Source organism: Salmo trutta, unplaced genomic scaffold (genome assembly GCF_901001165.1).
Source record: "Salmo trutta unplaced genomic scaffold, fSalTru1.1, whole genome shotgun sequence".
Classification (NCBI taxonomy): Eukaryota; Metazoa; Chordata; class Actinopteri; order Salmoniformes; family Salmonidae; genus Salmo; species Salmo trutta.
In genome coordinates, this window is record NW_021822678.1 from 192132 (window position 1) to 209215 (window position 17084).

At 36.4% G+C, this 17084-nt stretch overlaps 1 long non-coding RNA gene across 1 annotated transcript; it reads left to right on the forward strand.

Moving 5' to 3' along the window:
- The first annotated feature begins 2572 nt into the window (after positions 1-2572).
- LOC115183208 (uncharacterized) lies at positions 2573-15498 on the forward strand. Its single transcript, XR_003873999.1, has 3 exons — positions 2573-3101; positions 12653-12757; positions 15462-15498. It is a non-coding gene; the product is annotated as an uncharacterized LOC115183208 (long non-coding RNA).
- Positions 15499-17084: the final 1586 nt, after the last annotated feature.

Consider the following 17084-nt stretch of genomic DNA (forward strand, 5'->3'; position numbering starts at 1 on the left):
TAGAGGGTTGATATTAAAGTCAGTACTACAATAGTAATAAACCCTTCATTCATCAGTATCCTGAACATAGCTGGGTGTTTCTGGGATAGAGGGTTGATATTAAAGTCAGTACTACAATAGTAATAAACCCTTCATTCATCAGTACCCTGAACATAGCTGGGTGTTTCTGGGATAGAGGGTTGATATTAAAGTCAGTACTACAATAGTAATAAACCCTTCATTCATCAGTACCCTGAACATAGCTGGGTGTTTCTGGGATAAAGGGTTGATATTAAAGTCAGTACTACAATAGTAATAAACCCTTCATTCATCAGTACCCTGAACATAGCTGGGTGTTTCTGGGATAGAGGGTTGATATTAAAGTCAGTACTACAATAGTAATAAACCCTTCATTCATCAGTATCCTGAACATAGCTGGGTGTTTCTGGGATAGAGGGTTGATATTAAAGTCAGTACTACAATAGTAATAAACCCTTCATTCATCAGTATCCTGAACATAGCTGGGTGTTTCTGGGATAGAGGGTTGATATTAAAGTCAGTACTACAGTAGTAATAAACCCTTCATTCATCAGTATCCTGAACATAGCTGGGTGTTTCTGGGATAGAGGGTTGATATTAAAGTCAGTACTACAATAGTAATAAACCCTTCATTCATCAGTATCCTGAACATAGCTGGGTGTTTCTGGGATAGAGGGTTGATATTAAAGTCAGTAATACAATAGTAATAAACCCTTCATTCATCAGTACCCTGAACATAGCTGGGTGTTTCTGGGATAGAGGGTTGATATTAAAGTCAGTACTACAATAGTAATAAACCCTTCATTCATCAATATCCTGAACATAGCTGGGTGTTTCTGGGATAGAGGGTTGATATACAAGTCTATATATTCAGCAATAAAAGTCTATATATTCAGCAATACAGTAAGATTCTGAGACACAATCACTTCCTATTGGTCAGCCGCAGGGAACCGCCCACTTCTCTGAGACACAATCACTTCCTATTGGTCAGCTGCAGGGAACCGCCCACGTCTCTGAGACACAATCACTTCCTATTGGTCAGCTGCAGGGAACCGCCCACGTCTCTGAGACACAATCACTTCCTATTGGTCAGCTGCAGGGAACCGCCCACGTCTCTTAGACACAATCACTTACTATTGGTCAGCTGCAGGGAACCGCCCACGTCTCTGAGACACAATCACTTCCTATTGGTCAGATGCAGGGAACCGCCCACGTCTCAGGAGATATGTATTTTAGGCAGTAAGTAAAACTGCCTAGGCCTTGGAGAATCTGGCCCAAAAAGACAGACCATCTGTTTATCTGTAATGTACTTATGCTCATACAGTTTATCTCCTGGATTAATCTTTGTGTTTTCTGGTTGTGTTGAGTGGGACAATGGAACATAGTGTTTAACATGATCCTATTGTCTATTGGCTTCAAGAAGATATTCACTTTATCCATTACAACAATCTGAGACCCTTATCTGCTGGTTTAATCACTATATTTCTAGAGCTTGATTTTTAACCATTTGTAAGGTTAAGCTGATAAAAAAGGTCTGGTTCTGAATTGTGAAAAGGAAGCCACATCCCTACGTATCAGAGTCTGTATAGTTTCTGACTCCAACTGAGGTTCCCAATGTGAGGGGTTTGGAAATAGTATCTGAGGAAAATCTGTTTCATATTCACAATGATCTGATAACTTCAATCTTCTATGATAGACGTGTAGATCCCCTCCGGAGCTCCTCCCAGTCCACCTGTTTAGGAGTTGGTATGAAAGTCAGTCCACCTGTTTAGGAGTTGGTATGAAAGTCAGTCCACCTGTTTAGGAGTTGGTATGAAAGTCAGTCCACCTGTTTAGGAGTTGGTATGAAAGTCAGTCCACCTGTTTAGGAGTTGGTATGAATGTCAGTCCACCTGTATATGAGTTGGTATGAAAGCCAGTCCACCTGTTTAGGAGTTGGTATGAAAGTCAGTCCACCTGTTTAGGAGTTGGTATGAAAGCCAGTCCACCTGTTTAGGAGTTGGTATGAAAGCCAGTCCACCTGTTTAGGAGTTGGTATGAAAGTCAGTCCACCTGTTTAGGAGTTGGTATGAAAGTCAGTCCACCTGTTTAGGAGTTGGTATGAAAGTCAGTCCACCTGTTTAGGAGTTGGTATGAAAGTCAGTCCACCTGTTTAGGAGTTGGTATGAAAGTCAGTCCACCTGTTTAGGAGTTGGTATGGAAGTCAGTCCACCTGTTTAGGAGTTGGTATGAAAGTCAGTCCACCTGTTTAGGAGTTGGTATGAAAGTCAGTCCACCTGTTTAGGAGTTGGTATGAAAGTCAGTCCACCTGTTTAGGAGTTGGTATGAAAGTCAGTCCTCTTTCTAGAACCTCACTCTTGGCTTGGTTGAGCCCAATGGGACATTGCTGGTCAAGACCTCAAATGGGTTGTGAAGTAGTATGGACATATTGATGGAACAATCACATTCCAACTGTATTTAATGGTGTTGTGTAGTTGTGTTGTCATGTTGTGGATGTTGTATTGTAGTAACCAACTGTATTTAATGGTGTTTTGTAGTTGTGTTGTTATGTTGTGAATGTTGTAATTATAGTAGGCCTAACCCCCACCAACAGAGACAGCAACAGACGACACAGAGAAAGTGATGGAGAGAGGCAGAGGAGGGGAGTGTACAGTAGACTGGGATTCTAATTACTGCACTGCGCATGTGTGTGTGTGTGTGTGTGTGTGTGTGTGTGTGTGTGTGTGTGTGTGTGTGTGTGTGTGTGTGTGTGTGTGTGTGAGAGAGAGAGAGGGTGTTTAAGTACTGTAGGATTCTTTAATTAGTCTGGCTCATTGGACAGGTCAGAGTCTCAACACAATTGAAAACTTACCATCAAAAAAACACCAAATGATGTAATTTCTTATGGAAGAATGGGGTCACATCCCTCCAACAAACTTCTAGACAGTTGTAGAATGTTTGCCAAGGCACATTGTAAGAGCTGTAAAGAGAGAGGGACTCGGAGAGAGAACAGGCAGAACCTGATATGTAAATGAGCAGAGCAAACGAAAGTAACTTTCGACGACCGAATGATCATTCAGACTGTTTCTATTGAGAGATAAAAGGTAAGACGACGATTGTTGTGTGTATTAATATAGTTGATGATATTGTTATGTGTATTAATATAGTTGATGATATTGTTATGTGTATTAATATAGTTGATGATATTGTTATGTGTATTAATATAGTTGATGATATTGTTATGTGTATTAATATAGTTGATGATATTGTTATGTGTATTAATATAGTTGATGATATTGTTATGTGTATTAATATAGTTGATGATATTGTTATGTGTATTAATATAGTTGATGATATTGTTGTGTGTATTCATATAGTTAATTATAATTTTGGTGGACAGTTTTATAATAGTCCTACTCTCCTTAAAATGTTTTTGATATAAATTAGATGCGTGGGGTGAATTCGTTCTGTGCCCATCTGTGTGCCCCAGGGTGATCGCTCCTACACTATCTACAATCTAAAAGGGTTCTTTGGCTGTCCCCATAGGAGAACCCTTTGTAGAACCCTTTTTTTGGTACTAGGTAGAACACTTCTGGGTTCCGTGAAGAACCCTTTCCACAGAGGGTTCTACATGGAAGCCAGAAGGGTTCTACCTGGAACCCAAAAGCGTTCTCCTATGGGGACGGCCGGAGGACCCGTTTGGAACCCTTTATTCTAAGAGTGTACTGTATCATAGGTCTATAGACTTGTCTTCTCAAAACAGGCTTAAAAAACAACAAGCAACAAACAAACATATTCTCTTTATAATCTACAGTTAACTCTTTTCACTCAGGAAGGTATGTTGTGTTAAAGAGAGACTAATAAATATTGTTCGAGAGCCTAACAACAACTTACACTTCCTAAAAAACAGTTTGTGTGTATTCATTAGTGCCCACCGTAGCAAAACGTTTGGCAACAGAAACCATTTAGGTCACATTGTACAGCGTTCAGAGTAAATGGTTTATGTTTTATTTAACATCTTAAAACTGTTGGCTGTGGAGTAAACTAATGAACACAACCCAGGTTGTAGCCTACGACTCGGCATGGTGATACCTGCCTGATGCTGAAACCTGAACGTAGCCTGAGGGGTATACTATGATACAGGCTTGATATACTGGTTTTCTAAAGCTAGCCAGCTTCAGTTAGCGTCACATTCCATCTCAGGCCTCATCCATCAGAATATACAGAACAGAACAGAAAAAATCGCAAATTAAGTTTCAAGGTGAGAATCCTGCCAGGGATTATTGTAAAGTGTGTAGAGAAATTAAATGTAATGTTAGTATAGTGAATGACAGTAAAACCCTCCTAACAGTCTACTACTACTGAGACAGGTTGGTGTAATGTTAGTATAGTGAATGACAGTAAAACCCTCCTAACAGTCTACTACTACTGAGACAGGTTGGTGTAATGTTAGTATAGTGAATGACAGTAAAACCCTCCTAACAGTCTACTACTACTGAGACAGGTTGGTGTAATGTTAGTATAGTGAATGACAGTAAAACCCTCCTAACAGTCTACTACTACTGAGACAGGTTGGTATCAGTTTAATCATACAACATGGAGCTGACTGGACGTGGTCAAGTCAAATTCAATATATCAATATTCAGATATTATAGTTCTACATTTAACATTTCATATGATAGTGTAATTGTATCATAGTTCCACTATAGTGTAGTGATCCTCTACATTTCATATGATAATGTAATTGTAACGGTTGTCGTCGGGAATGGAGGACCAAAACGCAGCAGGAATGTGGATGCTCATCTTGTATTTATTTTAAAACAAAGTGAACACCAAAATAACAAAAAGATGAACTCACGAACAACAAAACAGTCTTGTCATGCTCACACACGCAAAACAAGAAACAAGCTCACACAAACACTACACCAAACAATTACCCATATATAGGACTCTCAATCAGAGGCAACGAGAAACACCTGCCTCCAATTGAGAGTCCAGCACCCAAACCTAAACATAGAAAACTTAAACTAGACAGAATGCAGAAATACAACCTAGAACATACTAACCTAGAACATACACCCAAAACCCAGGAACACATAAATCAAACACCCCTCTACAACACACACAAAACCCCCACCATACAAAACAAACATCCCCTGCCACGTCCTGACCAAAATACTAAACAACTACTCCCTCTGCTGGTCAGGACATGACAGTAATTGTATCATAGTTCCACTATAGTGTAGTGATCCTCTACATTTCATATGATAATGTAATTGTATCATAGTTCCTCTATAGTGTAGTGATCCTCTACATTTCATATGATAATGTAATTGTATCATAGTTCCTCTATAGTGCAGTGATCCTCTACATTTCATATGATAATGTAATTGTATCATAGTTCCTCTATAGTGTAGTGATCCTCTACATTTCATATGATAATGTAATTGTATCATAGTTCCTCTATAGTGTAGTGATCCTCTACATTTCATATGATAATGTAATTGTATCATAGTTCCTCTATAGTGCAGTGATCCTCGCTATATGAGCCACGTCACAATTCCAACCAAGTGACCCAATTGGTGCCAATGGCGCGATGCGGAGGTTGTTGGCCTTTTACATGTGCGACTTGGGTTCACTTCCCTGCCCCGCTGTTCGCTACATTGGTGTCAGAAGTGGTATGGTGTCTATGAGGTCATCAGAATGGACCGGATGTGTGAGGGGTCTGAGTAGCTGAAGCCCAGGACTAATTAACACTGATACTGGGTTAACACTATTAATACTGATACTGGGTTAACACTATTGATACTGATACTGGGTTAACCCTATTGATACTGATACTGGGTTAACCCTATTAATACTGATACTGGGTTAACCCTATTAATACTGATACTGGGTTAACACTATAGATACTGGTACTGGGTTAACACTATTGATACTGATACTGGGTTAACACTATTAATACTGATACTGGGTTAACCCTATGTATACTGATACTGATACTGGGTTAACCCTATTGATACTGATACTGGGTTAACCCTATTAATACTGATACTGGGTTAACACTATTGATACTGATACTGGGTTAACACTATTAATACTGATACTGGGTTAACCCTATTAACACTGATACTGGGTTAACCCTATGTATACTGATACTGGGTTAACACTATTAATACTGATACTGGGTTAACCCTATTGATACTGATACTGGGTTAACACTATTAATACTGATACTGGGTTAACTCTATTGATACTGATACTGGGTTAACACTATTAATACTGATACTGGGTTAACACTATTGATACTGATACTGGGTTAACACTATTAACACTGATACTGGGTTAACCCTATTGATACTGATACTGGGTTAACCCTATTAATACTGATACTGGGTTAACACTATTAATACTGATACTGGGTTAACCCTATTAATACTGACACTGGGTTAACACTATTAATACTGATACTGGGTTAACACTATTGATACTGATACTGGGTTAACCCTGTTTATACTGATACTGGGTTAACCCTGTTTATACTGATACTGGGTTAACAATATTAATACTGATACTGGGTTAACACTATTAATACTGATACTGGGTTAACCCTATTAATACTGATACTGGGTTAACACTATTGATACTGATACTGGGTTAACACTATTAATACTGATACTGGGTTAACCCTACTGATACTGATACTGGGTTAACACTATTTATACTGATACTGGGTTAACACTATTAATACTGATACTGGGTTAACACTATTTATACTGATACTGGGTTAACACTATTAATACTGATACTGGGTTAACACTATTGATACTGATACTGGATTAACCCTATTGATACTGATACTGGGTTAACCCTATTGATAATGATTCTGGGTTAACACTATTGATACTGATACTGGGTTAACACTATTAATACTGATACTGGGTTAACACTATTGATACTGATACTGGGTTAACACTATTAATACTGGGTTAACCCTATTGATACTGATACTGGGTTAACCCTACTGATACTGATACTGGGTTAAACCTATTGATACTGATACTGGGTTAACACTATTAATACTGATACTGGGTTAACCCTATTGATACTGATACTGGGTTAACCCTATTAATACTGATACTGGGTTAACCCTATTGATACTGATACTGGGTTAACACTATTGATACTGATACTGGGTTAACCCTATTAATACTGATACTGGGTTAACCCTATTAATACTGATACTGGGTTAACACTATTAATACTGATACTGGGTTAACCCTATTAATACTGATACTGGGTTAACCCTATTGATACTGATACTGGGTTAACCCTATTAATACTGATACTGGGTTAACCCTATTGATACTGATACTGGGTTAACCCTATTAATACTGATACTGGGTTAACACTATTAATACTGATACTGGGTTAACACTATTGATACTGATACTGGGTTAACACTATTAATACTGATACTGGGTTAACACTATTGATACTGATACTGGGTTAACCCTATTAATACTGATACTGGGTTAACCCTATTAATACTGATACTGGGTTAACCCTATTAATACTGATACTGGGTTAACCCTATTGATACTGATACTGGGTTAACCCTATTGATACTGATACTGGGTTAACACTATTGATACTGATACTAGGTTAACACTATTAATACTGATACTGGGTTAACACTATTGATACTGATACTGGGTTAACACTATTGATACTGATACTGGGTTAACACTATTAATACTGGGTTAACACTATTTATACTGATACTGGGTTAACACTATTAATACTGATACTGGGTTAACCCTATTAATACTGATACTGGGTTAACACTATTAATACTGATACTGGGTTAACCCTATTAATACTGATACTGGGTTAACACTATTAATACTGATACTGGGTTAACACTATTAATACTGATACTGGGATAACCCTATTGATACTGATACTGGGTTAACACTATTGATACTGATACTGGGTTAACCCTATTTATACTGATACTGGGTTAACCCTATTAATACTGATACTGGGTTAACACTATTAATACTGATACTGGGTTAACCCTATTAATACTGATACTGGGTTAACCCTATTGATACTGATACTGGGTTAACACTATTGATACTGATACTGGGTTAACACTATTGATACTGATACTGGGTTAACCCTATTGATACTGATACTGGGTTAACCCTATTGATACTGATACTGGGTTAACACTATTGATACTGATACTGGGTTAACCCTATTGATACTGATACTAGGTTAACACTATTGATACTGATACTGGGTTAACACTATTAATACTGATACTGGGTTAACACTATTAATACTGATACTGGGTTAACCCTATTAATACTGATACTGGGTTAACCCTATTTATACTGATACTGGGTTAACACTATTGATACTGATACTGGGTTAACACTATTAATACTGATACTGGGTTAACCCTATTAATACTGATACTGGGTTAACCCTATTAATACTGATACTGGGTTAACCCTATTAATACTGATACTGGGTTAACACTATTTATACTGATACTGGGTTAACACTATTAATACTGATACTGGGTTAACACTATTAATACTGATACTGGGTTAACCCTATTGATACTGATACTGGGTTAACACTATTAATACTGATACTGGGTTAACCCTATTAATACTGATACTGGGTTAACCCTATTAATACTGATACTGGGTTAACCCTATTGATACTGATACTGGGTTAACACTATTTATACTGATACTGGGTTAACACTATTGATACTGATACTGGGTTAACACTATTGATACTGATACTGGGTTAACCCTATTGATACTGATACTGGGTTAACCCTATTAATACTGATACTGGGTTAACACTATTGATACTGATACTGGGTTAACACTATTAATACTGATACTGGGTTAACCCTACTGATACTGATACTGGGTTAACCCTATTGATACTGATACTGGGTTAACACTATTGATACTGATACTGGGTTAACACTATTGATACTGATACTGGGTTAACCCTATTAATACTGATACTGGGTTAACACTATTAATACTGATACTGGGTTAACACTATTAATACTGATACTGGGTTAACCCTATTAATACTGATACTGGGTTAACACTATTTATACTGATACTGGGTTAACACTATTGATACTGATACTGGGTTAACACTATTGATACTGATACTGGGTTAACACTATAGATACTGATACTGGGTTAACCCTATTTATACTGATACTGGGTTAACACTATTAATACTGATACTGGGTTAACCCTATTAATACTGATACTGGGTTAACACTATTAATACTGATACTGGGTTAACACTATTGATACTGATACTGGGTTAACACTATTAATACTGATACTGGGTTAACCCTATTAATACTGATACTGGGTTAACACTATTGATACTGATACTGGGTTAACCCTACTGATACTGATACTGGGTTAACACTATTAATACTGATACTGGGTTAACCCTACTGATACTGGGTTAACACTATTAATACTGATACTGGGTTAACACTATTTATACTGATACTGGGTTAACACTATTGATACTGATACTGGGTTAACACTATTAATACTGATACTGGGTTAACCCTATTGATACTGATACTGGGTTAACACTATTGATACTGATACTGGGTTAACACTATTAATACTGATACTGGGTTAACACTATTAATACTGATACTGGGTTAACCCTATTAATACTGATACTGGGTTAACACTATTAATACTGATACTGGGTTAACCCTATTAATACTGATACTGGGTTAACCCTATTGATACTGGGTTAACCCTATTGATACTGATACTGGGTTAACCCTATTGATACTGATACTGGGTTAACCCTATTGATACTGATACTGGGTTAACCCTATTGATACTGATACTGGGTTAACCCTATTGATACTGGGTTAACCCTATTGATACTGATACTGGGTTAACACTATTGATACTGATACTGGGTTAACCCTATTAATACTGATACTGGGTTAACACTATTGATACTGATACTGGGTTAACCCTATTGATACTGGGTTAACCCTATTGATACTGATACTGGGTTAACCCTATTGATACTGATACTGGGTTAACCCTATTGATACTGATACTGGGTTAACACTATTGATACTGATACTGGGTTAACCCTATTGATACTGATACTGGGTTAACCCTATTGATACTGATACTGGGTTAACCCTATTGATACTGATACTGGGTTAACACTATTGATACTGATACTGGGTTAACCCTATTAATACTGATACTGGGTTAACCCTATTGATACTGATACTGGGTTAACACTATTGATACTGATACTGGGTTAACACTATTGATACTGATACTGGGTTAACACTATTAATACTGATACTGGGTTAACACTATTGATACTGATACTGGGTTAACCCTATTGATACTGATACTGGGTTAACACTATTAATACTGATACTGGGTTAACACTATTAATACTGATACTGGGTTAACCCTATTAATACTGATACTGGGTTAACACTATTTATACTGATACTGGGTTAACCCTATTAATACTGATACTGGGTTAACACTATTAATACTGATACTGGGTTAACACTATTAATACTGATACTGGGTTAACCCTATTTATACTGATACTGGGTTAACCCTATTGATACTGATACTGGGTTAACACTATTGATACTGATACTGGGTTAACCCTATTTATACTGATACTGGGTTAACCCTATTAATACTGATACTGGGTTAACCCTATTGATACTGATACTGGGTTAACCCTATGTATACTGGTACTGGGTTAACCCTATTGATACTGATACTGGGTTAACACTATTAATACTGATACTGGGTTAACACTATTGATACTGATACTGGGTTAACACTATTGATACTGATACTGGGTTAACCCTATTGATACTGATACTGGGTTAACACTATTGATACTGATACTGGGTTAACACTATTGATACTGATACTGGGTTAACATTATTAATACTGATACTGGGTTAACCCTATTGATACTGATACTGGGTTAACACTATTAACACTGATACTGGGTTAACACTATTAATACTGATACTGGGTTAACACTATTGATACTGATACTGGGTTAACACTATTGATACTGATACTGGGTTAACACTATTTATACTGATACTGGGTTAACCCTATTGATACTGATACTGGGTTAACCCTATTGATACTGATACTGGGTTAACCCTATTGATACTGGTACTGGGTTAACCCTATTGATACTGATACTGGGTTAACCCTATTAATACTGATACTGGGTTAACACTATTAATACTGATACTGGGTTAACCCTATTGATACTGATACTGGGTTAACCCTACTGATACTGGGTTAACCCTATTGATACTGATACTGGGTTAACCCTATTAATACTGATACTGGGTTAACCCTATTTATACTGATACTGGGTTAACACTATTAATACTGATACTGGGTTAACACTATTGATACTGATACTGGGTTAACACTATTAATACTGATACTGGGTTAACACTATTAACACTGATACTGGGTTAACCCTATTGATACTGATACTGGGTTAACCCTATTGATACTGATACTGGGTTAACACTATTAACACTGATACTGGGTTAACCCTATTAATACTGATACTGGGTTAACCCTATTAATACTGATACTGGGTTAACCCTATTTATACTGATACTGGGTTAACCCTATTGATACTGATACTGGGTTAACACTATTAATACTGATACTGGGTTAACACTATTAATTAAACTACAATCCTTGTAGCTGCCTTTATCAACAGGGTGAAATGTAACAAATGACATCAGAGTTGGGAGGTAACTAGGTCCCTGTTTAAATCACCATGACAACCATTTCATTATTTCTCCAGAGCAGCAAGGGAATCTAGAGACTCAACCTTTGTAGAATCACAATCACCTTTATTCCAAGTACATTTGCACGTACATATGTAGGATCTTAATTTGAGCATGTTTACTACAGCAGGAAAATATTCCTGCAGCAACAGAAAAGGTGAATTATTATGTGAATTATAATTAATGGACATTTTTGTAGGGGTTACTACATTTTTAAACCTCAAATACACTACAAGTTTTACATTTCCTGCATTGCTGGAAAGTTCTTCTGCAGCGGGGGGTGATCAAATTAAGATCCTACATCTGTACACATAATTGTACATGGGGATATGTATGGGGGTCCATAACATCCAATCACAGAGGTTTAAGTCAGCTGACAGTTGCAATGTTATTGCTAATAACTCAAACTGCCCTTTTCAGATAAAGACATAAACTCTGTACAGATGTAGGATCTTAATTTGATCACCCTGTTGCAGAAAAACTAAACTTGTAGTGTATTTGAGTGTAATTAAACTTTAGAAAATGTTTCTGATCAAATAAATTCCACTTTTCCATTTTAAAACTGTTCATTAATTATAATCCACACAATAATTCAAATGTCCTGTTTCTGCAGTATTATTTTCCTGGTGTAGCAAACTGGCTCAAATTAAGATCCAACATCTGCAGCAATATACCTCTCTCTAATGTATATGGCTATATCAGGATTCACTTTTGACCATTTTACATCTTGTATTTACTGTTGTTTAGGCTGGTTGAATGAGTTGCCTGTGAAAGCTACTTCATCTGCAAGAAAACAGGCGGCTGCACCAGTGAATGTCAGAAGTTTTGTGATTTCCTCATATGAACGTGAAAGTAAGTGTGTTGTCTACGCAGTTACAAAAATGGCTGTTGAAACTGTGGCACATATTTCTCGGTGACATTGAATAGATGTGTTGGTATGTAGGAAAGACGGGCAGACTCTCATACTGTTGGTCTAGACTACCTACAAACTATTATAAGGTTATGATCACTTATCATGCTGACAAACCTGATGTTCTCTGTGAACTGATCTGAACAGGTTTAGACTGGTCATCTATGATATGTAGGTTATATACAGTACATTCTCTGTCCTGCTACTGGTAGGACTATAACATTATGTTGATCTGAACAGGTTTAGGCTGGTCATCTATGATATGTAGGTTATATACAGTACATTCTCTGTCCTGCTACTGGTAGGACTATAACATTATGTTGATCTGAACAGGTTTAGGCTGGTCATCTATGATATGTAGGTTAAATACAGTACATTCTCTGTCCTGCTACCGGTAGGACTATAACATTATGTTAATCTGAACAGGTTTAGGCTGGTCATCTATGATATGTAGGTTATATAAAGTACATTCTCTGTCCTGCTACTGGTAGGACTATAACATTATGTGAACTGATCTGAACAGGCTTAGACTGGTCATCTATGATATGTAGGTTATATACAGTACATTCTCTGTCCTGCTACTGGTAGGACTATAACATTATGTTGATCTGAACAGGTTTAGACTGGTCATCTATGATATGTAGGTTATATACAGTACATTCTCTGTCCTGCTACTGGTAGGACTATAACATTATGTTGATCTGAACAGGTTTAGACTGGTCATCTATGATATGTAGGTTATATACAGTACATTCTCTGTCCTGCTACTGGTAGGACTATAACATTATGTTGATCTGAACAGGTTTAGACTGGTCATCTATGATATGTAGGTTATATACAGTACATTCTCTGTCCTGCTACTGGTAGTACTATAACATTATGTTGATCTGAACAGGTTTAGACTGGTCATCTATGATATGTAGGTTATATACAGTACATTCTCTGTCCTGCTACTGGTAGGACTATAACATTATGTTGATCTGAACAGGTTTAGACTGGTCATCTATGATATGTAGGTTATATACAGTACATTCTCTGTCCTGCTACTGGTAGGACTATAACATTATGTTGATCTGAACAGGTTTAGACTGGTCATCTATGATATGTAGGTTATATACAGTACATTCTCTGTCCTGTTACTGGTAGGACTATAACATTATGTTGATCTGAACAGGTTTAGACTGGTCATCTATGATATGTAGGTTATATACAGTACATTCTCTGTCCTGCTACTGGTAGGACTATAACATTATGTTGATCTGAACAGGTTTAGACTGGTCATCTATGATATGTAGGTTATATACAGTACATTCTCTGTCCTGCTACTGGTAGGACTATAACATTATGTTGATCTGAACAGGTTTAGACTGGTCATCTATGATATGTAGGCTATATCTGAGGTATAGACCTTGATCTGCATATCACTAACAAACTGCTATTATACATTATAACCTAGCCTACTTTACATGATTTAACATATCTTACTTGATGCATAAAACCTTTCTGAATGGATCAACAATTTCCTCCTCAGATCAATCATGTCCGTTTTAGCCCTTCTGTCTACATTCTCAGATACGTTTAGAAAAGAACAGATTGAAAGACAATAAATAGCCTACTGTTAGTGAATACAAATAATTGTGAGTCATGGCCTTGTTTTGCTGTACTGTCTATAACTACCTTAACAAACAGTGACTTATTATTATTATTATTATTATTATTATTGTTGTTGTTCTGTCTATAACTACCTTAACAAACAGTGACTTATTATTATTATTATTATTATTGTTGTTGTTCTGTCTATAACTACCTTAACAAACAGTGACTTATTATTATTATTATTATTATTATTATTATTATTGTTATTATTATTGTTGTTGTTCTGTCTATAACTACCTTAACAAACAGAGACTTATTATTATTATTATTATTATTGTTATTATTATTGTTGCTGTACTGTCTATAACTACCTTAACAAACAGTGACTTATCATTATTATTCTTATTATTATTGTTGTTCTGTCTATAACTACCTTAACAAACAGTAACTTATTATTATTATTATTATTATTATTGTTGCTGTTCTGTCTATAACTACCTTAACAAACAGTGACTTATTATTATTATTATTATTATTGTTGTTGTTCTGTCTATAACTACCTTAACAAACAGTGACTTATTATTATTATTATTATTGTTATTATTATTGTTGTTGTTCTGTCTATAACTACCTTAACAAACAGAGACTTATTATTATTATTATTGTTATTATTATTGTTGCTGTACTGTCTATAACTACCTTAACAAACAGTGACTTATTATTATTATTATTATTGTTGTTGTTCTGTCTATAACTACCTTAACAAACAGTGACTTATTATTATTATTATTATTATTATTATTATTGTTGTTGTTCTGTCTATAACTACCTTAACAAACAGTGACTTATTATTATTATTGACAGTTACCATGGAGATGAAATGTCACAACTACATGTTCATGTGATGCTTTAAATCACCTGACTGTTTCTATGTCTGTTAGTAAATGTTTTATTTCAAAGAGAGATAATGAATAAATGAGAACAATTGACAGTCAAGATCTAGTTGTCACTTTGTTAACCACAACCAACATGCTGGATCTCTGTTTACAGGGGTCAGTGCTCTAAAATTAGTCTCTCTGGGGAGAGAGAGGAGGGAGGCCCTGCCTCTAAAATGAGTCTCTCTGGGGAACATGACACCAAAGCTAAGAGGTGAGATAACAATTTTAGGAATAATTTATTACGTTTATTTCCAAAATAAATAGCTATCTTAAGATGAATGCGCTTACTGTAAATCTGTCTGGATAAGAGCATCTGCTAAATCAGGGGTTCTCAATCCGGGGTCTGTGGAGGTACTGCAGGGGCGCCACGGCACCCTGACTGTACTCGTTGCAATGTAACACATTTGATAGAATTTTCACATGACACGACCACTTTGCCTGCTCTTAATTATTGCCTAATATAATGGAATGCATATTTTTTTAAACCAATTCTGATGGTTGTTACAATAAGAATTTTGACAATTTTACCGTTATATCAACACACTCTTCACACCCGTTTAACAACTCTAAATAGCTTTGGCATAGTGGGCATCAAGTCCCTTGCCAATAATGTTGCCTACAATGTTGCATACAATGTTAATTTTCATCGAACACAGATTACGCCCGAGATGCTTTCAATTTGCCTAATTTATAGCCATGCCCAATTTAGGATTGTTTTTTAACAACGTGATGTTGCTCTCCAAAGGGAGAACTTGAAATAACGTGATGTAGATAATTAAATAATCAAAAGAAAAACGTGTTAATATTAAACTCTTAGAAAAGAAGGTTCCTTATAGAACCAAAAAGGCTTCTATCACTTCCTTAACCTCTATGGGACCGGCGGGACGAATTCGTCCCACATACGTAACAGCCAGTTGAATCCTGTGGCGCGATTTTTAAAACGTTTGAAATACTATTACTTCAATTTCTCAAACATATGACTATTTTACAGCTATTTAAAGACAAGACTCTCGTTAATCTAACCACACTGTCCGATTTCAAAAAGGCTTTACAACGAAAGCAAAACATTAGATTATGTCAGGAGAGTGCCCAGCCAGAAATAATCAGACACCCATTTTTCAAGCTAGCATATAATGTCACAAAAACCCAAACCACAGCTAAATGCAGCACTAACATTTTATGATCTTCATCAGATGACACACCTAGGACATTATGTTATACAATACATGCATGTCTGTTCAATCAAGTTCATATTTATATCAAAAACCAGCTTTTTACATTAGCATGTGACGTTCAGAAAAAGCATACCCCCCCGCAAACTTCCGGGGAATTTACTAACAATTTGCTAAATTACTCACGATAAACGTTCACAAAAAGCATAACAATTATTTTAAGAATTATAGATACATTACTCCTCTATGCACTCGATATGTCCGATTTTAAAATAGCTTTTCGGATGAAGCACATTTTGCAATATTCTAAGTACATAGCCCAGCCATCACGGGCTAGCTATTTAGACACCCGGCAAGTTTAGCCTTCACCAAAATCACATTTCCTATAAGAAAAATGGTCTTACCTTTCCTGTTCTTCGTCAGAATGCACTCCCAGGACTTCTACTTCAATAACAAATGTAGGTTTGGTCCCAAATAATCCATCGTTATATCCAAACAGCGGCGTTTTGTTCGTGCGTTGTAGACACTATCAGAATGCTAAATCACGGTCGTGCGCATGGCGC